Source organism: Amblyomma maculatum, chromosome 6 (genome assembly GCF_055883805.1).
Source record: "Amblyomma maculatum isolate TAMU_Amacu chromosome 6, ASM5588380v1, whole genome shotgun sequence".
NCBI classification, from domain to species: domain Eukaryota; kingdom Metazoa; phylum Arthropoda; class Arachnida; order Ixodida; family Ixodidae; genus Amblyomma; species Amblyomma maculatum.
The window spans coordinates 152618845-152641957 of record NC_139349.1 but is presented as its reverse complement, the minus strand read 5'-3'; the positions used below and the strand labels follow the sequence as shown (position 1 = coordinate 152641957).

General features: G+C 45.3%; 1 pseudogene; it reads right to left on the bottom strand.

Moving 5' to 3' along the window:
* Positions 1 to 766: 766 nt before the first annotated feature.
* On the bottom strand, positions 767 to 14285 carry LOC146187079 (uncharacterized; annotated as a pseudogene).
* Between the last annotated feature and the right edge of the window lie 8828 nt (positions 14286 to 23113).

The following is a 23113-nucleotide window of genomic DNA, read 5'->3' as shown; positions in this document are numbered from 1 at the left end:
CAAAATGGTATTTGCAGAGAAGACTTCTAATTTCAAAACAAACACAAAAACAAATCATTGCACAACACATCTACACAAACCGCTTCTAGCAACGCTTCCAGCTGAGATGTAAAATTAAGAATTGAAGCAAAGTGAAGTGCTTCGCCATTTCTGCCCTGATGCTTTCAAAGCTTAAAATGGCCACTAGAATAAGAAAAGGGCTTTACAACTACTTGGAAAGAAGGAGAGAATGATCTAATCCACTGATTGCTGTTGTGATGCCAATTTTGAAATTAAGGCAGCAGAAGAGAACGGAATTTACAAATGAGATACACAAAACTCAAAAAGACTTGATGCACAGGTCTATACAGTTTTCTGCAAGGGTCCTCAATTAGCTACCTAGGCCATGCATCGAACAAAATGTCAAACGATCATTTTTTGGTTATCATTCCTTGAATGAAGGTCACAAAACAGCATGATTCACTACTGTAAGGACGCTGTTCAACATCAGTTTGTCCTGAAAGTGGATCGGTGGTATTCAGAGAGTGCCGCACGTCGACATTTTCAGCTGCAGGCAGGGTACCCTCTGCTTCATGATAAGAAGATTTTTGTGGAAGGTTTTATGGCACACAGTTGAAACATTTTCTGCTTCGTCGTGAAGGGTGCAGGAGAGGAGTAGGTGATGTACACCTTCACTTTTTTACACGACCTTCTATTGTGTGTCAGCTAGCTTATTCTGTGTATTGTCCAGATTGCACATTTGCACCTGTATGATCTCTTTAAACCATTATTCACGTTCAATAATGCTCCGTAATGTACAAATATAGCATGCCTTCAGTCCTAAATTCAACAAACAAACATGGCATTTCAATCTCAGAGGGCCTGAGCACAACACACATGGTAACAGGTGAGCGAACGCACTGTCTGATATGTGCAGAAAATTCTATGTTGCCCTCATCAACAGCCAACTTCTGACAAATGAAGAGAACTGTCCCAGGAGTTTCAGCATCTGCTTCGAGCACATGCAGAATGCGGCGAACAAGCAAAAATCTACAGTTTGAAGCAAGTTCAGTCGATGAGTCACTTTTTTTTGCCAGTCGATATTGCTCACTGTTAATTATTGTCCCTTTGAAGCTGACTCTCTTAAATTCATTTATAATGTTGATCGGCATATTGAAAATGTTGACAATGCATTCAATTCTTCTGGCGTCAAGGATGCTCTTACTGGTACCCCAAATAGGCATACATCCCCAACTCGATGTGCTTTTTTCGTTACCTCATTGCCCAACAAGTTGGAACAGAATGACATCACATTATCTGGCATATATAGCATCTGCAGTGCTAGCTGTAACTCCTGCTCTATGATGACTAGCTCTATGATTTGAGCTGGGGCCCCCTTGGCTGCATTCACCATTTTTGTCACTTTACAATTCCCACTTTCAAATGGAAAGGCTGAGTTGCCCATAATGGCGCGAGGCTTCTGATACTAGAAGTAAGGTGCAAAACCTGCTGGAGATTAAACATCATGAAGCGGGCTCCATAGAGTTCTGCTTTCGTGACAAATGCTTTCAGTAGGCTTTCTGAAAAAGAAGATGCTCTTACTAAAAAAACATGAGCGAACCAAGCATGCATGTTTTTGGGACATGCCTCTAGTGTGCAGTAAACAAACAGGTCTTCTGATAAACATTTTTATCCACACCACGCAACCTATCTTCTCACATCTATATTAAAATGGTGCACAAAAGACACAGACTGAACAAGCACAATATGAGCGCGGACTCATATCAACTCATTGCTGATTTTGGTGCATCTTGAAAAGCTTTCAACTGCCTTGTTACTTTAGTATTTATGAGGCCAAACTATAATTCGTTAATGAGCCACATAGTTTACCACAACGACAAGAATCCAACACTTTCTGCTGCCGACGTAGGAAACAAGATTTAAACACTTTCTTTCTCATTGACTTCATGCACAACTAAAAAATTAAAGAAACAATAATCATGCTTGCCGTATGAAGTCAGTCTAAATTACCTGCATGCTGAAGACGTGCAGATGAAATTTCTGCCAAGAGTAATGTGTAGATGCCTTCAATCAACAAAACCGAATTTTTCCACTCGCTTGCCTTCCAGAAGCACCGGTCAGCCAAAGATCTGGGAAGTCGTGTGAAGGAGTGAGGCGGTCGAATGCTCAATAATCGCTTATCTAAGCTGGCTATAGTTGATGGAGCACCTACAAAAAGAGCAATTATTACAAGCATTGATATGTACAGAAGGCAAAATTCACCTTGAAACATGTCATAACACAAAGCATATGTTTATTTCAAGAAACAAAAGGGGCTTGTAAACTATGGTTTGGGTCCAGACAAGACGTTTCGGCTTCCCCTATAGAAGCCTGTTCACAAACTATGTTTTTACAGTGGCATAATTAAATGGTATATAAACCAATCCATCCTTACCTTCCCTTTTTACTATATCTTCATTATGGCGTCTGAAGGATTTACTTGACATGTATCGCAGAGTCCTAAAGCAGTTTGTAGCACTACTTTAGCTGTCAGGGGAGAAGCTACCAAAGTTGTGTTTGCATTCTGAGAATGCAGCTACTGACCCAACATATTTTGTTTCATTATAAGTTGTCTTCAGTCTTCTGTTGACCTCTCAGTGAGAGACGTGAGAGATGTAAGTAGATGTGCCCATAGCATTTCTTCAAAAGACCAAGCATTTCAGTGAACATTCCAAAATTTCTAAAAATGTAGAGAGACAGAAAGAGAAAAAGAACTTCTTGTCAAATTCTGGGTGCCGTCATTTAGTGCAAACATGTCATAGCGAACTCTCAGAAATTAACATTTTAATCAACCAAGGTAGTGGTTTGGTGCTAAGCTGTATGAAGTATGAAGGTGTGGACAAGAAAATGCCACATCAGACAGAAATTAGGAAATACTTATCAGATAATGCGGCACTTTTTTAGGCGAAAATAATGACTGCATGAGACACACAGGAAGCCTGAAAGAAAAGGCTTGTCTGCTGCTTACGTGTTGCGGGGAATACTGCACTAAAACCAGCTTTCTATGATGTGGCGTGCTCTCTTGTTTGTTCCATCAGACTAAAATTTAATGACCACGCAGTTGGCATTAACTTTTGTTGGCATTAACTTAATCTTTCCTTGCACAAAGTGGCAATGCTAAACATTATTCTTATCGCTTCACACAGGTAACTTATCACTTACTAACTGAACTTATTTAGTAATCACTTGCCACAGGTGAAATACCTCATGACTGGATGAAAGCATGTGCGATTCCTGTTTACAAAAATGATGACTGCTTGTCTACCAAATTGTCATCCATTTTCAATTAAGGATATGTGCTGTAAGCTCTTAGAGCATGTCAGCTTCAAGTTAGTGAGTAGAAATTAATACTCACCAATGTAGAAAAGCTCAAGTGAGTTTGCTGAATCCAGCCAATACTCTGTCATTTGCCTGGTGACTCCAAGTAAAATACAATGCATGCATTCTACCGCCAGGCCACTGACGATGTCAAAGTGACTGAGATTAACTAAGGGTGATGGTCCTTTCAATCCATTCACTGGTACGCCGTGCCTCATAGCCCTGTTCATATCGCTGAGCACACTGACTGCTGTCCTTAAATCCTTCACGCTTGTGTCACGGTAACACCGAGCCCCTGAAATCATAAACATGGCATTAGTTCTGGTGTCAAAATTGAAAATAAAAACTGGTGAAGATAAAAAAATGCACATCATGAATGTTGGCACTTCCAGCAACTGTTGTACTATATGGTGAGCACTCACTAGAAACAATGCATTTTTAATAATTTGTTACTTGTGTGTTACAGCATTGACAAAGCACATGTAAATATGTTATTGTGCGCATGCATTCCAGAGTTATTTTTACCTCCCAAGATAACTTCTTCCAAACAATTAACTTTATTTTTAGAGCATTTAAGTGAAACCTTGATGTTTAACCTCAAGTTAGGTTTCACAGTGACATATGCATCTTTGCATATGCCTCCATCCATTCATAAACAGCTGGACTGTCATGAGCAGCTGCACGCTAGGTCTCTGACAATAATGTGAGGTATCATACAAGAAAGATTTCATCAAAAAGAGGAGGCTAGTACCTTGAACCATTTCTCCACATGTTTCACACCATGGGCACCCAAACCTTCCATTGAACTGAGTTTGGTTGGTCACTGATGCACGAGCAGGGGCATCAAGGGAGCAGCAAATGACGTGAATAGTTGACCTTATCGATTCCTGCCAACATGTCCACACAAGTGTCCCGATGGCCTCTGTCACTTCCACAAATTTCTCAATAAAGACATCCATGTTCGGGTGCATTGGGCCAAACCAAAGTCCAGCAAGTATTGGAGCTTTCTGGCGAAGTTTTGGAGGCAGTTTATTGATTACAATTTGTATTGGCCATACAGACGTTTTTGAAGACTTGTACACAGGGCTTCCATCAGTATTTAAGGTTACGGTTAAGTCTCCCGAAGTGATGTGTCCCTGACGCCGGAGATTTCGGTAGATGGCTCCACTAGTGATGTCCCGAATTTCGTCGCCAGAGGTTTTTTCAAACATCTTTATTTGCCGGAATAGCAGATCTTTGCATGTTTCGATCTTTACAAGGAGCTGCTGTTTTAGGTTCATTATTGTAAAAAAACAACCTCGCACCTTTAACTGGGATGTCCTCTGGCTTCTCTGACACGTATCATACTGCATTTCGTCTTTTGTGCTATTTCCACTATGCAAAACGCTGCCGCAAACATCGCAATAGTAGTGATGTTGCACACAGCCGGCAACTTGGGGCGCCCACAGTTTTCTAAGCAAATATTTGCTTCGAAGTAGCACGTCATTTTTAAATCCAAACAACCCATTGATAAGGCGCACAAGGCCGAAAACAGTTTCCCAGGGCAGTCCGTGCGCAACCACGAACGCTAAAACCATCACGATCGCGGCCGCTTTTGTGGTTGAGGAGCCTGGTAGGGTGTCGTCGCCGTACTGATTGAAAGCAGCAGTGAGCGTTTCCTCGTCGTGCATGCGTGTTCCCTGCTCGCTCAGAGGTATTTCACCCACGCCAGTGCCACCTGTGCTCTCGTCGTCTTCGAGCAATGATTGCCCATCGTCTTCCGGACTGCCTGAACCTGACAAACGAGCATGTGGCGATCGCGGCAGCGGCTACACAAGCTCCGTTGCGTTCATTGCAGCAGCAGTACCGTTGTCGTCTGCTAGCCGCTGCCTGTAGTGACGAGTCGATGGCGGCACAGCAAAATCTTGACTTTCGTGGAGGTATTGCTTCAGCCTCTTCCTGGCAGAGCGGTCGCTCATTGTGCTTCAGAAATACTTTCACTTCAAAAGTGACAGTTCAAGTATTAAATAATGGTACCGTCGACAACGCCCGGTCCTTCTATCGACGACCACTCAAAGGAAATGGCGAATTCCAGTTTCCCCCCAAAAGTTGCTGATTGGGTCAGCGAAGAGAGATAGCGCGCGAAACGTGTCAAAATGAAAAGCAAGGTACCTAAGCGATCACGGCTTCGTAGAAAAAGACTCGCGAGAGGCGTTGCGCGCAGCAGGAAGATATTTTGCAGGTCCTGGGTGTGTAATCACGAGACACAAATGTGACGTCATATACGCGTACTATGTGAATTTTTGTTTGTTTTCTTGAGAGACGCGTACATGATTTGGGCGTGCCAAGTTACTCCTTCTTTAAGCCTTCTCCTTCACCCCTGCATGGAAGATTGGGAGGCCGCCCTGCAGGACATTGCTGGCTCGCCGCGCTGTTAATGCATGCTGCCACGGTCAACGGGACCCTGGACTAAGCCGCCCCCCCCCTTCCCGCTGACTAAATAAATATAAATAAATAAAGATGTTTTGTCGTACTCCTCAGTCCGCGGTAGTGCAGTGTGAGCACCGATTCTGTGCGTTCGCAATTCTGTGTTTTACATATCGGATAGCAAATACCTGGGCTGGCAAACATTTTTTCCTTCCATTTTCATATCCGACAATAACCACATGCTACTACTTTTTCTGCTGGAGGTTTAATCAGCTTGGTATAAGTAGCGACGCGGGGATCGTGCGCAAAGGATAGAAAAGAGGAGGTGGGGGGAGGGGCGTAAGTTGGCAAGTACATTTACTCTGTCGCACCTCTCCAAGCATTTTTTATTAGTGCAGGGTGTTATGGCTATGCATTTTTTTTAGGATACTGGCAGCCAAGGACCGGTGATGTTGCTTTGCCCGAACTGCATGCTTACTCCGTTGTGAGAACCGAGAACCGTTGTGAGAAGCGCGTCGTACGTCGCGATCGTCATTTCAACTTTGCATCCATGGCGAAGCTTGTTTTGTTTTTAACCGCACAATCGTTTGCATTGGAAGGAGAAAAAACAAGCGATTGAAAAACACGCACGGAAGGAAGAAAACGACACAACAAGATCTAACTCTTATGAGAGCGCATATTTTCTGTAATTTTCTTCCTCTCCTGTGCGTTTAAACACCTTTGCAACGAGCGCTTCCTAGGCGTCCGCATATTGATCGCTGGGCTGTTGTGCGCGCCTGACGTCAACACGGTAGAGGTTGCAGCAGAACCAGTTCGCAACAGTCCAGAGAGGAGGTGTTTAGACAACCTCCTCGCCCGATGCAAAGGTCTTTAACAGTGAGCTTGTTATTACCTTTCCAAAGCTCTATGTATACCATCCAGCCCAAATACAAGTTTTCTCAATATTTTTATATGCTGCAATTTCATTGCATCAGAATAAATCTCTTACCGCCATTCCTCGCCATTGCTTGGCGTTTTGAAAGTGAGAATCGGGGGGGCTGCACTACGGTGAAAGTTGGCTTTGCCTAATGCAGAACCATGCGCACATCGCCTATGATCGTGATTTGCTTCTTCGCAGCGCGCTGCAGGGATTGTATGTTTGCAAACACACAATGAAAACATTCAAGAGTATACTGACCGTATGCGGCGTTGCAAAAATATACTGACTAAGTGCGCGTGAGTTCTTTTCACAGACGCGCGCCCCCACACGTGCAGTTTTGTAGTGTCCGAAAAGAAAACTGTAGACTGAGCTCATGTATCTTTTAAAGAGCGCATAAACGTTAACGTTTGGAAATAAGCTGTGAAATTACACGAGATATGTTGTTTGACATAAAGGCTGAACTTAACGTACAAACTAAGCAGCCGATTGACCGCAGAGCGCTGGCCCACAAGCAGTCAAATTCTTAACGGTCTCTCCGCTGCCGCTCAGACAATTGCATCCCAGACATCACTGCGTTTAAATGCACTGACACGTGAGAAATAAGAAAAAAAGTCAAGTTCAACTTTCTCCGAAAAAAAAAAGTTTCTTAGTGTATATACATGTGCTACAGTGCCCCCCAAATAAAACGGAGCACAGGCCTGTGGGAAAAGTGCTCTCCTTCGTCCGGGCTGCTGATGAGGCAAACACCATGCGTGTCAAGCTGAATATCCGGGTATCCCAAAAGTACTAAGCATCCGCTTGTATGGCGCGTCGCGAAAAGAGATATTTTGTTCTCCGTCTGCTCCGTTTTATTCCGGGGCACTATGTATACATCAGCAGCTGCGTTCTTGTCCGTTGATTGTATAAAAGCTATACTTGGTTTACTACCTTGCAGGTTCAGTACTCTGCTACTGTTACCGTTTTATGTAGCATTCTAAACGAGACGTTCGAGCCTTGTTTTTTCTTATACGCGCGTCAGCACTTGAACTGATTTCCATGCATATTCTACCCTTTTTATTGTGCCACCTTTTTCGGTCACTTGGAATCGCTGATGATTTTCGCTTGTTTCTGCGTCGGCTGCCTTACGTGAATCTTTGAATCGTAAGTCAATGCATGCCAAAGCTGTACGGCGTCTCGCGCTCGCGCCCTAATGGTGATCCAGAATTAGAGTTGGACATCGCCCACTCATGAATTTCCGCGTTTTATCGGTCTCACAAGCTGCCGTTGTCGTGAGTCTGCTTTGATGGTGCCGGACTTTGGTACGAAGACGACTAGCCGCTAACTGATGTTGGCTACCCTTCTTCGACAACGCAGGCGCGAGCCTTTCCGAAATTTCCGTAATTCATTGAAATGCGAGCTGCACTGTGCAGAATACTTTGCTTTTGCGCTTGGATGCTATTTCTTTCTAACAATTACATTGAGCCATCTTTCCCGGAGCTAAAAGCCGGCAGGAAATTCATGGGAAACTAAGGGCTTCTTGTTTCAATTACTATGACGTGCAAGATGAAATGTATCAATGCTGTTGCTCGCTTTTCGCTCCAGCAACTACAGTATTGCACGGGGAACTGGTTAAGCAGTTCAATCGAACTCACAACACAAGCTAAATTAAAGAATCATCGCACTTAAAGAATCAGCGACTGCAACAGCAGTCGCAAAAAAAAAAGCTGTGTTGTTTGCTGGAGGAATGTCTAGAGGATCACCCTGTTACGGTGCTTCCACACGACGTATGCGCGCTCAATGCTGGACCGAAGCGCCTGACGGTTAAAGAGAGCGGAGGGAAAAAAAGAAATTTTAACGATTAGAAATAAGCACGGGATTTATCTGATTAATAGCTAGAATAATCAAGGCTATAATAAGTCGAAAATATATTACCAGTTTGTTGCTTAAGTGACGTGTGTCACCGCCACCCAAGTAAACTTATTAACAAAGTACACTTAAAGATAAAAAAACGGGGGAGGGCTGTACTAAAGACTGGCAGAATTAGCAACGTAGACCAGTAGACTTGTTGACGCAGAGAGTTGTCAGTAATTATTTGTCTACATCTCTATACATTCAAGGCGCTTATTCATCCACCCATCGCATGCACATTCGCAAATCAAGTGCTATACTGTTCTAGAATTCTAGAACACTATGCAGGTGCTCAGGACGTCGTTCCCTCCCCCGTTTTTTCGCTTTCTGTGTTAGGTTTGATGCCGGTATGTTCTAACGCGCGCGGCTACCCTGGTAGCCCTGGCGCGGGCGGGCGGCTGTCTGCTGTGGCGAGCATGGGTTGCCCTAAAGTCCCTTGATAATTTGAAAGTAGCGACTTTCTGTGAACTACGCCGCCGCGCGGCGCACCCTCGCCGATCCCCCTCTCTAACCTCTCCCATCGGACGGCGATTGGCTCCCCAGGCGGTCTTCGGGAAAAGCGCGCGATAAGTTCGCTCTTTTTGGGTTTTCATTTTTCGTCGCCGACATTTTTTGGGCAGCCGCCACAAAAGGGCGAAATGTGTCGGTCGGGTCCCGGGAGACGCGGGGGAGGCGATAGTCTCTGGTAGGCACGTTGTTAACGTTACAGGTGCCGTTGCACAAAGACGAGCACGCCACTCGGTGGTGATGGTGGTGGTGAAAACTTTTATTGTCCGGAAGAGGCGACACCGGAGCTCCGGCACCGCTCGCAGGCGTCCAGGGAGCCCGATGTCACCCCAAGAGGCAGGGGCTAGTAGACAAAGCGGTTCGCCGCTTCGGTTGCCAGTCGGACAATGTTGGCCTGTGTCGCCGGGTCTTCGCTATGAAGCGCGGTCTCCCATGCTTCTGCATCCTTGAATAAATTGTAGCCCGGGGAGTGGCTGCACTCCCAGAGAATATGTTTTAACGTTCCTATATCACTACAGAATCTGCAGAACTGGTCCTCCAGATTTCCAGTTTGCGTGAGGTATCTCCATCTGGGAGACATGTGATTCTTGGCTTGCAGGCGGCGCCAGGTGACTGCCTCTGTGAATGTGAGGGACCTATCTGGGGGTGGATATTTCCGCCGTCCTAACTTGTAGTGCTCAATGACTTCGTTGTAGGTCGCGAGCATCTCGACTTTAAAGTTAGGTTGAGGCCGGCGTCCCCCCCGGATAATGAGCGCTCGGGCAAGGGCGTTGGCCGCTTCGTTTCCTAGTTTGTTGGTGTGAGCGGGGGCCCAGGTTAGGGTGATCCCTCTGTCTATGTTGTTTTTCGATAATATGTCCAACGCGTAGTGTGATATTTTGCCTTTGCAGAAATTCCTTATTGCTGATTTGCTGTCACTGATGATCACCTTCGCGTTCGTACTAACGCACGCTAGGGCGATCGCCGCTGCCGTGGCGTCTACTCCGCTTGTATATATCTTGCCTTGCGCTATTCCGGACCCGTCGACTACCACCGAGACAGAGTTCCCGTCATCGTCAAAAGCGGCGTCTGTGTAGGCAACCGTCTCGGGTGGCATTCTGCTTAGTTTTGTTACCAAGTGTTTGGCTCTGTGCTGGCGTCTTTCCTGATCGTGTTGTGGGTGCATGTTCTTGGGTATCGGTGAGATCGTGAGGGCTTTCCTAATTTTGGACTCAATGTGGAACGTCTGGTGTTTAGTGCCTCTGTTCCCTTGTAGTCCTACCCAGCTTAGAATTTGTTGCCCTGTCTCAGTTAGACTTAGGCGTTCGAGTTGCGCCTTCTCGTTGCTTCCGCTAACTCTTCCCATGTGTTATGCACCCCCATTCCCTCTAGTGCCAGGGTTGAGGTCGAGATTGGGAGTCCCAGTGCTCGTTTCGTGCATTTCGTTATTATGGCGTCTAACTTGTTTTTGTCTGCTTTTTTGATGTTAAGGAATGGGGTTGAGTAGAAGATCCGACTCAAGATAAAGGCCTGGACCAGCCTCAACTTGTTCTTCTCCTTTAGCCCTCTACCTCTGGCCGAGATTCTTCTAATGATGCCTACTACTTGGTTTGCATGCGCGTCTAGCTTAGCTATAGTCGTGGAATTGTTTCCTGTTTTGCTTATGAGCATGCCCAGAATTCGGATCTCATCTACTTGCACAATTTCTTTCCCGTTCAATTCTATGGAGATTCTGGGAGGAGATGCATTGGCTGTCCTCGTCCGAGGCCTGATGATTAGTAGTTCCGACTTCGTCGGGGAGCAGCTCAGACCCTTATTTTTGGCATGGAGGTCTATGATGTCGGCTGCCCGCTGGAGCCTTTCCTCGATAGACGCATCACTGCCCTCATTTAGCCAAACATTGACGCCGTCTGCGTAGACGCTCGTTTTTAGCCCTTCGATGCTTCCTAATTTGCGCGGGAGGTCTTTCATAACTAGATTAAATAGGAAGGGGGATAAGATGGACCCTTGTGGGGTGCCCTTGTTTCCTAATTTAATCTCTTCCGAGCTGAGGCTCTGCATATGCAGAGTTGCTGTTCTGTCTTTGAGAAATGATTTGACGTAATCAAAGGTCCTCTTCCCTACGCTAATATCTGACAGGCCGTCAAGGATTGCCGAGTGACTGACATTATCAAACGCTTTGGTTAAGTCTATGCCCAATATTGCTCTTGTATCTTTGGTCTTTTGTTTGTCTATTATATCGTGTTTGAGCCTTAGCATGGTATCTTGAGCGCTAAGGTGTGGTCTGAAACCTACCATCTCGTGGGGCCAGATGCTGTTTTCTTCCGCGAATCGAGTTAGTCGCGTCTGAATTACCTTCTCCATTAATTTGCCTAGACACGAGGTCAGTGAAATTGGCCTGAGATTTTATATACCCGGGATTTTGCCCTTCTTATGGATTAAAATTATGTTGGCATGTTTCCAGTGTTTAGGGACGTCCCCGGATTCCCAAACTTTGTTAAAATATGCTGTAAGGTGAACTATAGACTTGTCGTCTAAGTTCCTAAGCATGCCGTAGGTTATCTTGTCTGGTCCAGGTGCTGTGTTTCTTTTGAGGTCAAAGAGCGCAGCTCTGACCTCTGCTACTAGAATGGGTTCGTCCAGTAGCGGATTCTCCGCCCCCTGATATTCTTTATCCACTGCCGGGAATGCGGGGCCTATATATATGTCTTTAAGTCGGTCGATGAGCTGTTCATCGGTTCCGTCAAATTTGTATCTGGCCTTGATTTGCTCAATGTTAGCGTGGGTTTTGGTGTTGGTGGGGTCTATGAGGTGACGCAGCATCCGCCACGTGTTGGGATGGCTCATATTCTTCTCTAGCTCGTCGCATTTTTGATCCCACCTTTTCTCTTCTAGTTTGAATGCGTAGCTCTCTATTTCTCTATTGTGCTCGGCTATTTTCTTCCTGAGCTTCCTGTTCCATTTCTGGCGCTTTAGCTTATTCTCGAGAATTGTTTTTCGGTTTCACATATTTCTAAGTTTGTTGTCTAATCGGAATGGGAGGTCATCTCCCTCTATTGTTTCGGTGGCCTGTTTTACGTGTGAGACAACGGTTGACGTCCACTCTATTATGTTTCCGATTTCGCCTAAGTCTGCTGTTGATCTGATACCCTGAATTTGCCCCAGTCAGTTGCGGTGGCCTGTTTTGAATTATGTATGGGCACCCCTAGTTTCCTATCAATTTGGATTTCGATTATAAAGTGATCGCTGCCAAGATTTTCGCCCGTGTTCTTCCACGACGTTTAGCCCGTCCTGTGTCCTAGTGTTAGGTCCGGTGATGTGTCACAGCAGATGCTGTTGCCCGTTCTGATTGGCTTGTTCGGATCCGTGAATAGCGAGAGTCCTGTCTTCTGAATCGCTTCCCACAGCATTCTACCTTTCCTATCGATTTTGGAGTAACCCCATTCGTGATGATTTGCGTTAAAATCCCCCACTATGAGCAGAGGGCATGATTTTGCTGTCCTCAACGCTTTCTTAAATGTCGCCTCAAACTGTGCCTTTTTGTGACGAGGGGGGCTATAGGCGTTCAGGACGAATATGCTTCCCCTATTCTTTTTGCCGGTGAGAATTTCTACGAGTACGGCCTCCACTTCATCCGTACTTGCGTCATGTTCAATGGCCGCAATGTTATTCTTGACTAGGGTGGCTACTCTAGATTTGTCACCTCTTCCGCTGTCGAATGTGCGATACCCTGAAATTTTGACTGGGGGCTTTCCTGTTTCTTGCAACGCCACAGCAAGCGGAGGCTCTCCTTGATTTAGAATGTGCTGTTGCAGCAATGCTTTTTTCTTTTTGAAGCCCCTGCAGTTCCACTGCCAAATTATGGTCCCTGTCTTGTCCATGATGAGTGAGAGAACGGGGCTTCCGGCCTCGAGGGAGGCTTCGGATCGGGATGAGCTCTTTCTTCGCCTCCTAGCATGGTCAGAAGTGAGTTCATTTGATTTGTTATAGCCTGGACTTTCTTATCTCTGGTATCGCTTAGTTTGCTTAGTATGCTTTCCTCGTGTTCCTTGAGGCGTGCTTCTAGTTCGCTCTCGTTAATGTTTTTGTGTATCTTTTTGTTTCTCTCGGGTTGAGCCGTCTCATGATCCTCCGCCTTCCTCTTTGCGGTGCCTACCGTATCTACATCCATGCTGCCCTCATGCTGCGCCTGTGGGGCGGCTATTCTCTGGACAGAGGTAAGCGGTCTTTTTTGCGCCGCCTGCGCAGCTTGCACTGTAGTGTTCGTTAGCTGCCCAACTTGCTCTTTGAGTTGGCTTACTGTTACCATTAGAGTTTTAATTATTTCTTTTAGATGGCGATTTTCCTCATCTCTCTTTTCTATCTCTTTTTTAAACATATTGGCCTGTGCCTCTAATTCTGGTGTCATATCATGGGAGACCGCGCTTGCGAAGCTTACAGGCATACCAGAGTGGGTCCTCTTTTCTCCTGGTTCACGCAGGTCCGGCCAGTGGGTCTGGTCTCTGGGTGGCGGCTTGGGTGCACTTGTGTCCCTGGACTCGGATCGTTGTTTTTTGGCCGCAGGTGGAAGCATGACCTTCTTTGGAGGCCTGCCTCTGCCCGTGGTCGCTCCTCTCTTGTCTTGTTCGGCCCTAGCCTCGGCCTGGGTCGCGTCGCGTTGTTTAACCCAGTGAGGCTTCCTGTAGAGTTCCCTGCATGTCGGGTCCCCTAACTGATGCTTTTTCCCGCAGAGAAGACACTTCGGTTCGCAGGCATGCTCCTCTGGCTGATTTCTTAGCCCGCAGCCTCGGCAGCGGGTGCTGGTTGGATCTGGGCAGACGTCTTGCCTGTGCCCAATCTTGCCGCATGCGTAGCACACGTCGTACTTTTTCTTATATAGGTTGCATGGAATCCATTGACTGGAGAATTTTACGGCCCTCGGTACATCCAGTTCTTTGAAGTTAATGATGACTGTTTCGGACGTCCTTCCTAGTCTTCTTACTGCCGTATACGTTGGGTTCCGTGGGTTGTCCAACGCCTTGTGTATTTGTTCTTCCGTCAACTGCAGATTAATCCCGTAGATGACGCCTTTGCCCCCCTCGGGCATCGCTGGGTGGCCAGTCACTTCGACATCTTCTTCTCCGACTCGGATGTTCTTGATTTTGGCGAAAGCCTCGGCCCTTTCCTTGTCCGGGGTTGATATTAGGATCGTCTGGTTATTTTTGTTGAAGACAATGTCCTCTTCTGCCATAGGGGACAGACCGGCCGCCTCCAGTATAGCGTCTCCAGCAAAAACCCCCAGCTTCTTCTTTATGTTGTCGATTCATCCCGCTGGTCGTAGGACAATCTTCTCTGTTCCCGATGGTAGGCGAACTTGCAGCTTGTCGACCATCCTCTCTGCCATGGCTTTGTTTTTCTTCAGGTTTAGTGTTTTTCGTTCCCTTCTTCTTGCTAATACTTCTCCCACTTTTTCCTCTGGGACGTATCTGCCGCCTATGGAGCGGCACCAGCCCCCTTGGTCTTTCCCTTCATCGTCGAAAGCGCCGAGGTCCATCTTTTCATCATACTCTTCGCCAGCGTTGGGAGCACTTTTTTCTTCTTGATTTGCAGCCGACAACGTTGACTGTGCGTCACTTCCGGTAGTTGCCGCGGCTGATACGGCTCCGTTTCTTCTTTCTGCTGGAGTCTCCGCCGATGCTGCAGCCGCCGCCCGTGGTTGTGTCACGTTTGGGCCGGCGCAGAAGCTATGCGAGCTGCTATGCCGTTGCGTTCCCTCGGTACTTCTTTCTTCTGCCGGCGTCTCCGCAGACGCTACCACCGTTGCCCGTGGGGCCTCCATGCTTAAATTCTTCGACAGCGAGCGGCCTCGGGTAGGGCCCGCGAGGACGCGGTCGGCTCCTTAGGCTTAGCTCGTCGAAGCGTCCGTTAGGCTTAGCTACTCCACGCGGGTCTTGAAAAGCCAAAAAATGGCGACTAGGAGGTCCACTTGCCCAAAATTGGTGTCGCCGTGGTCCTTGCGTATTCCGCCACTTGATTCAGAGAACAAATCCGGGTGAAAACTTCGAAAAACTTCGAAAAACTCAAATGGCTCTGAACGATCGGCGCCTATGCATACGTTTCTCTTATTCGCGCGTGAATGCGTGATTTCCACCGAGTAGAGCGATGATTATTTTATCACCCCACCGCAAGTTCACGCTGCGCGCGCTGCGATCGCGAGCGATGATTTTCGCGTTTCCGGCCCGCCTCAACGGTGGTACATACAGAAACAGCATATAGAGAATCAAAAAGAATAATTTGTGCCTGAAGGAATAGGTGAGCTTTCGCGAGGGGCAACGTTGGGATAGAGGTCACGTGACTGCTTTTGTGGGAGCCAGCCTGCTAGCAATCGCGTGATGCAGACCATCTCCGTAGTGTGCGGAGGGGTAAAGGCCGAGTGTAAAATCAGGGCAACGAAGAATGAAAAGAGAAGTAAGCTGGCTCAGAAAAGCGTTGCCTGCTGGTCTGTTCGAACAGCACTGCGTTTATTTGTTCTTTTGTCTCTTATGATGCCCTTCTGCCAAATCAGTTTAAATGGCGCCATGCATGGGCCATCCACTTGAACGCATGACCGTACGAGACAGCTTTTTTCCCCCGAAGAGGTTCTCCCTCTTCCGCTGTTTAGGACTGACGAGTGTTTATGACTTTTTTTCTGTTTTTAATCCGTAATTTAAACATCATTAGAGCCAAAGTCTGCTGTTAGTATTTAGGTTTTAATGGTTATTTTACGCGTTTGTATTCATATATTTACCGGCGCGCCTATGAATGCGTGCTTCGTGTTATAATATTGCAATCCCGTTTCCTTGGTTTAATCACCCGCTGCCTTCTGGTGAATCATAACTCGCTCTTTATATAAATGGCACGTCATAAAGATGCTGTTTCTGGCATGGCTGTCTTCTCTTGATACATTTAATGCTATAATGTGCAGATAAAATATCGGGGCTTGTATCGCAGCTTCAAACAACAACAGAACATCAGTACTGTACTGGAAAATAAAAGGTTAAATAAAAGCAACAAACTGAATATCCAGTCAATCTGTAAACAAAGCATAAAAAAGAAGGGAGAGTCCGTTGAATTGAGATCTCTCAAGCAGCTACAATACAACAGCAAAGATGTGTGTTTATAATACGCTATGCTTTTTTTCCCATCCTTTCATACTTATTTTGACATCCTCGCTTTTCTTTGCGTTTCTCAGCCATAATTTATGTACTGGTTCGTCTTAACCGCTGACGAAGCCTAAGAAGCAGCTGCAGTAATAATAAATGCTCAGCGTCATCGCATATCACACGGGAAAGCACAAAAATATTTAAACCTCGGCACATCTAAGCTGAAGAAGTGAAAAATAAAGGGGGGGTTCACCTGAGAGCTGGAAATTATAACATCTGCACGGCGAATAAACGGTGGCCCGTAGGATAAGGAAATAACCGGTTTAATGAGGAATAAAAAAATGAAAAAAATTAACTGTGTTGGAAACGCCGCGCTCGGCAAAGCTCGCGCGAGGCACGCAGTAAACAGGGCACAGGTCAACAAACGGTCACGGAACGCGTGCGCGCGCGCTGGGCTTGCGCAGAACTGCGGCGCGCCGGCAGAATATTAGTCACGCTCGCCAGAGATAGCGTATACATGCTACGTCTCTGAGAGCCCGCGTTGCCGACGCTATTCCTGCAGCGCTGCCTCTTTGGCGGGGAAGTGCGCACGCGATTTTGCCGGGTGAAAGAAATTGTTCTTTCTTTGTTTTCTTCTTTATTTCTTCTTTGCAGCGTTTCAGCTCACAATGTGCGAGAATTCCACACGTTAACTAGCACGTTCATGGAAACGTAAAACCTGAACCTTGAGAGGTATAGTAATGCGGTAACCGATGCTTTCGCCAGCAAAGAAGTGGAAAAAAAAATAATGAAAGAAAGAAAGGAAAGGTGGTACTGCCAGCGCTTTCTCTGCCAATTTTTTATTTCCGCGTTTAATCAACATAGCTTGCTCACTCTTCTGGGATATTAGTATCATATTTAGCAGCTTTGCGAGGTCTTGTCTTAGGGCATTCTTTAGCCAGAATACGTATTTGTTCGAAGAAGACAAAGAAAGAGCGCACAAGACATTCAGTACGCACTGCGCAGGTGGCATCAAAACTAAACGCAAGGCAACTTATAGGAAAAATAAATTAATTTTTATGGATCAAGAACGCGACTATCGTGATTTATTCGTGCTTTGGGTACTGTGTAACTCACACAATAGTAAATAGACTGTATGTTGGTCTATACGTTCTTAATTTGGTTATACTTAAGTTTCAGTTGTAAACAGAACTTACTGGAACCGTTAAAGTGGAACTGGAACTCACCTGAAACCAGATGAAAAGTGTATGTAGGATGCCTCAAATAAGAACGCTGAAGTTTAAATTGTTTTCTAACACTGCCTTCCGTTTACTTTCGACAGCATCTATACAGTCTTTGCTCCCTTCCTTTGACTTTCCCGAACAGTTATGTACCTTTGCTCAATTTTGTACCGACCGGCCCATACTAAATATTAACTGGTTGTCAAAATATTCAGTGTCGTGTCCTTGTTTAGGGCGGTACATGCGGGCAACCTCGTGCGTTTAGAACGTCACAAATTTTCGAGCTTGTTCTCGTGTAATCGTGATCCACGTTTACAGAACGAAAAAAAAAAATATTGGCTTGTCTTTGACCCTTAAGCTGCTACGACCGAGCTCGCTGAGATTGCGCGCTTGCACTTGGCGTTATTCGCGCTCCTTTAGTGCAGTACTATGCCCAGTTGCTGCGCAATTCAGTGCACAAGCCGGCGCGAAAAAGGCTTTGGTCTTTTCGCGATTCCGAGCGGCAAGAAAGACAGAAGGAAAAAGTGGCTGCACAACATCGGCCGCAAGAACTTTACGCCGACGAAGACTGCCCATCTCTGCGAGGAGCTGTGCATTTCTTCCAAGCGACTGTGCATACTGAAACTACATGCAAGCGCCTCACTAATCTGGCAATCTCACTTAATTCATTGATCATTTTGCGTCGTTATGCGTGTTATTGTTTTAACTTCATGGTTCCGCTCAACGTGCTATAATAGCGACGGCTGATGCATACAATGCGCATACATTCGCATACAATACCCGCTTTAATTTCTGAACCTAGGTCTCGCTTCTCAACGGTAGCGCGTGAAATTAGGAAGATTATTAAGCATTAATAGTGTTATGTCGCAGGAAAGCGTGTAGATAACTCGTCCACAGAACGTGTCCGCTCATCAAAAATTTCTCTTTAAACCCTTAAAATTTGACCTTGTCCGAATCTGGCGAAAATTGGTGTCTAACCTAACTTGAATATGGCGAATTCAGTGGTTACGTCCAAATTTTGGAACCTCTCGCAAAATGCAGCCCCAGGAACCCTCTGAATTTGACCTTATCCGAATCTGGCCAAAATCGGTTTCTAACCTATAATTTGGATATGGCGAATTCAGTGAAGTCGAATCCAAATTTCGGTGGTCGAGAGGGCCAACTTTTGGGGTGCGGACACTTTCCTTGGATGACGGGAAATTGGTGCGTGTATCTTTGGCTCTCGGTTTCGGCTCGACATCACCTCAAGGTCGCCGACATGGGGAGCTAAAGGCGTTTTATGCTTAATAGAAAAAAGTTCATATTCGTTTTCAAGTCGCCGCGAAAATTCTCAACTACAAAAACGATTAAGCCGTTGCATGTGCACTGCGCGGTGCCAAACTCAGACTGAACCTTAATGAAAACGTTTTAGGACTGCCATCAAAGCAAATTTCCCAGCTTTTTCCCAGCAAACATTCCACTACTAAAACTCCATTCGTGAGCAATTTCATAAACTGTGCTTCCGCAAAAATTAGTTCGAGGTGAATCTAAATATAACTGACAATTGGTATGCTGAAAATATTCTGCAATGTTCAAATATATTGTAAATATTAAGCTTAATATACTATGAGTGTTGAGACAGACGGTATTGAAAAGTCAAAAGGAATGTGGAGATGTATGCAGCAAGTGGTTTTGTTCGTGCCGCAAGCGCTCTTGATTGGCACTTTCATTGCGCGTACGAGACGCTAATTTATGTGGCTCGTGGTAGTCAAGCGCGTCGCATGTCTTACTCGTGATTTTATTCTATAACAGAGCATGGGAAAAAGCGCGAAATTAAGAGCGCGCGCATGTGCCAGCCAACTGCCCAGACGTCGAGCTAGCGATGCCCAAAAAAGCGTGCCGTGTGCCGCGCGCGCAGCCGGCGGGCGAGGAGGAAAACGCCGGAGTGGAGGAGAGTGCCGCTACTTTCAAATTATTGAGAGACTAGGTTACCCCAGTGCTGCGCGCGCGGCCGACTCCATGCGGCGCCGATTCGCATGCGGGCGCGCGCAGCTGTAACGTGGTCTAATCACGTGAAGGCATCAACGGTATTGCCTCGCGCTCCCTCCTCGCCTTTTTCTCCTAAGTGCTCGGGTCTGTTCGTCAAAATTCTTGCTGCGGTCGAGTCGGAGTCGAATTTTCTCGTGTTCCAGGAGGTTTACGATGGCATCGACAAAGTACGCCTACGTAGAATATAAGGACGGTGAAAGAGCCATTATCCTCGTCTCGATGGTTAAAGATTTCGCTCCAAAAGATGTTAGCGAAGTTCTCAAGAACATCAAGGCATACTGGCGGTCGGGCGATGGAGGCCACGAAGGAGATGAAGGGTTCTACGACGGTGATGTCGTGGTGCTTGGATGTAAGTACGGATTTGAATTGTCATTTCTTCTAGTGTCCGCAAAATTACTCTTGCAGCACTGCGAAATTCAGGGCGGCCTGTTTGCCAGCCCACTTAGACAGTGAAAGCACGGCTACGCAAAAATGCAAGGACTGAGACGAGACGACCAAACGCTTTTCACCTCATTCTCATCCTGTTATATCTGTTTCAGCTGGTTTTTCATAGAATGCGGTATCTTTTGACTTCATGATAAAGTGTGTTTGTGGGATAATAGAGGCACACATTAAATTATTAGTAGCCAGGTGAGCAGAAAAGTGCATTTATGTGAGCAGTGATCCAGAAGGGAAGCCAGCAAATGGGAGCCATTAGTATTGTCACATCATATTCATGAAGGCAGAGATTAGTTGTCCCCCCAGTTTTTTTTTCGGGGCATTTGTTTGAGCTCACATGAGAAAAGATTAAGGCAGAAAGTGCACCAAACTAACTTTTTTTAATGTTTGCATTTAAAGGTCATGTTCTTGGTTTTTTTGATACTGTGAATCCCATCAGGGATTCACAGGATAATAGAGGTACAAATTATTAGTTGTCAGGCGAGCAGAAAAGTATATTTATATGAGCAGTGATTCAGAAGGGGAGCCAGCAAATGGGAGCCATTAGTATTGCCACATCATGTCCATGAAGGCAGATATTACGTGTCCCCCAGATTTTTTTTTCGGGGCATTTGTTTGAGCTCACATGAGAAAAGCTTTTTGCAGAAAGTGCACCCAACTAATCAAGGCTTTTTTTAATGTTTGCATTTAAAGGTCATGTTCTTTTTTTTTTGATACTGTGAATCCCATCAGCGATTCACAGGATAATAGAGGCACAAATTAAATTATTAGTAGTCAAGTGAGCAGAAAAGTGCATTTATGTTATGTGAGCAGTGATCCAGAAGGGGAGCCAGGAAATGGGAGCCATTTGTATTGTCGCATTATATCCATGAAGGCAGATATTACGTGTCCCCCCAGTTTTTTTTTTTCGGGGCATTTGTTTGAGCTCACAAGAGAAAAGCTTATTGCAGAAAGTGCACCCAACTAATCAAGGCTTTTTTTAATGTTTGCATTTAAAGGTCATGTTCTTTTTTATACTGTGAATCCTATCAGGGATTGTAACAGCATATGTACACTAAAGCCAAACAGCATACATAATAATACATGGTGTAGAGTGTTTCATGCAGCTTACAACAATCGAAGAAAATAGGGTATATCACATATAGTAATTACATGAATATGGATGATAACTAGTACAAAAGGCTTATGACAAGAAAAAATTCAGTCGCAGTGTCAGTGAGGGGATCAGTATTAGTTCTAATTAACAGTCAAGGCAAAATCAAGGTTTAAAACACTAAAAAAAGAGAACGTCGAGCATAATGAATTCACAACTTGAATCAGGCACAAACAGGCGAGTGAAAATGACAAGTAAACAAGGAAGGATAAAAATAAGGAATGCAATAATTACTGCAATGGGTGTAGTTCATCTGCAATAAAGGAACTAAACTCAGCTAAGGACGTGCTGTTAGTAATGCGCATGTGTAGATTGTTCCATTCTCGTGTTGCCCTTGGAAACAATGAGCATTTGAAAATATCAGTATGAAGTGAAAATTCGCCTAATGTATGCTTCACATAGCGGAGGCTGTCTTGACTGTATCTAATGAACAGCATAGAAAGCCTAGTCTGCTCCTTCCCACTCAACCCCACCTCACTTACAGTCATGGAAAAAAATTTTGAGATGCCAGAGCACTGCTCTAAAGCTGCTTTTGAGACACTAGGCAGCACAGCATGCACATCAAAGCTGCACTGCATGATGACTAGGCGCATGCACATCCCAGAAGCGTCTGTTTGTCTTCCTGATTGCTCGTTTTGCTTGGAGCACTGCTTATTTTACACTTGACACGGGTGATTAATTCCTCGGCTTGTGCTGCTTGAGCCATGCGGCCATCATGTTCAACATGCAGCTTTTTGACAGTGATAACAGCATGCATTCACTCAGTGGAAAGCAATCAAAGGAAAATGGGGAGGGCTGCATGCAGAAAAAAAATGTGCTTTGCTTATGTATGAACAGCTGCCAGGTCATTTGGTAATCATTATCGGTGCTGAGGGCGATCTTTTCAAGTACTAGGAATTTGTTTTTTGTCAGTTTGTCAGTGGTGCCTGGAAAGTGTTTGTTTCTCGTTTTCAATCTTAAGTTTCTTGACAATAAATACATTGCTTAAGGTTTCTGTCTTCATTTTGTGTTTTGAGACTGTACGGTAACTATTAATGGGTGCAGACAAATCGTGCAGACAAAAGAGTCGATATTTTAAGAGCAACTTGTTCATAATGTAACAGGTCTATGTACCTCAATAATTTTGCATTGCAGGTTGTACTATGGTGCCAATGAAATGCGAAAGTTTTTAAAAAGGTCCGGGTAAGCATGTCATGCATTCTCTTTAGCCGTCACCTGCTTTCTGGTAGCCTTCTCCAAAAAGCATACCGAAGCAGTGGTGCACTGGCTTCCTGGCTCTGCATCTTATACCATAGCTTTTCTAACTGTTGCTTTAAAAGCACCTTTACATTGAAATGCAGATGACCTGTTGCATTTAAATAGATTGATTGTGCACGCTTTGTGAACCATAACGAAGCAGCCACATATGAAAGCGAGCATGAAATGTTAAGGGTAGTAAGAAATAAAGATCCTAAGCCATTAGTTTTAAAATTCTAGGTAATGATTCCATGACCTGCACTATCTCATGGTACCGAATACAGTGTCAGGGGGGGGGGGGGTGCTAAGTTTCCAGGAGGAGGTGAGGAATTTCCTGCAGCAATTGTTATGGCTGCCACAGAATACACGGCCTTCTTTTTTGTATACAAGGAAATATCAGAATGTTCTGTTACTGAATGAAATGCATCAATAAGGCATTTTTTCGCACAGCCCAATAAATATTGTGACAAAATTACTTTCTTACAGTGACCATGGCAGACCTCATCGATAAAATGACGAAGAAAAGGAAGGCGGTTCCTCGAACTATAATTGAGGAGGCTGGCTACCAGGGCCCCAATGAACCCTTGGAGGTAGCCCTATTAGTCATGTGGAGTGTGTAGCATTTAAATCAACATGCTAGTGTAATTTTGTTTTCATCCTTGCTTTCCTTTACCAGGCGGACCTCACCACTAAAGAAAAAAGAATACGAATAGCAAGAGCAAAAAAAAAAAAACAACAATGAGTGGCATTGCAAAAAGCTGGCACGAGCTGCTGATTCAGAAAGTTACAGTGAAGATGAGCTGGTGCCCGAAAGACTGCTCCGCAGAGCAGAAAAGAGAATAGCGTCTCTTGAAGAAAGGCT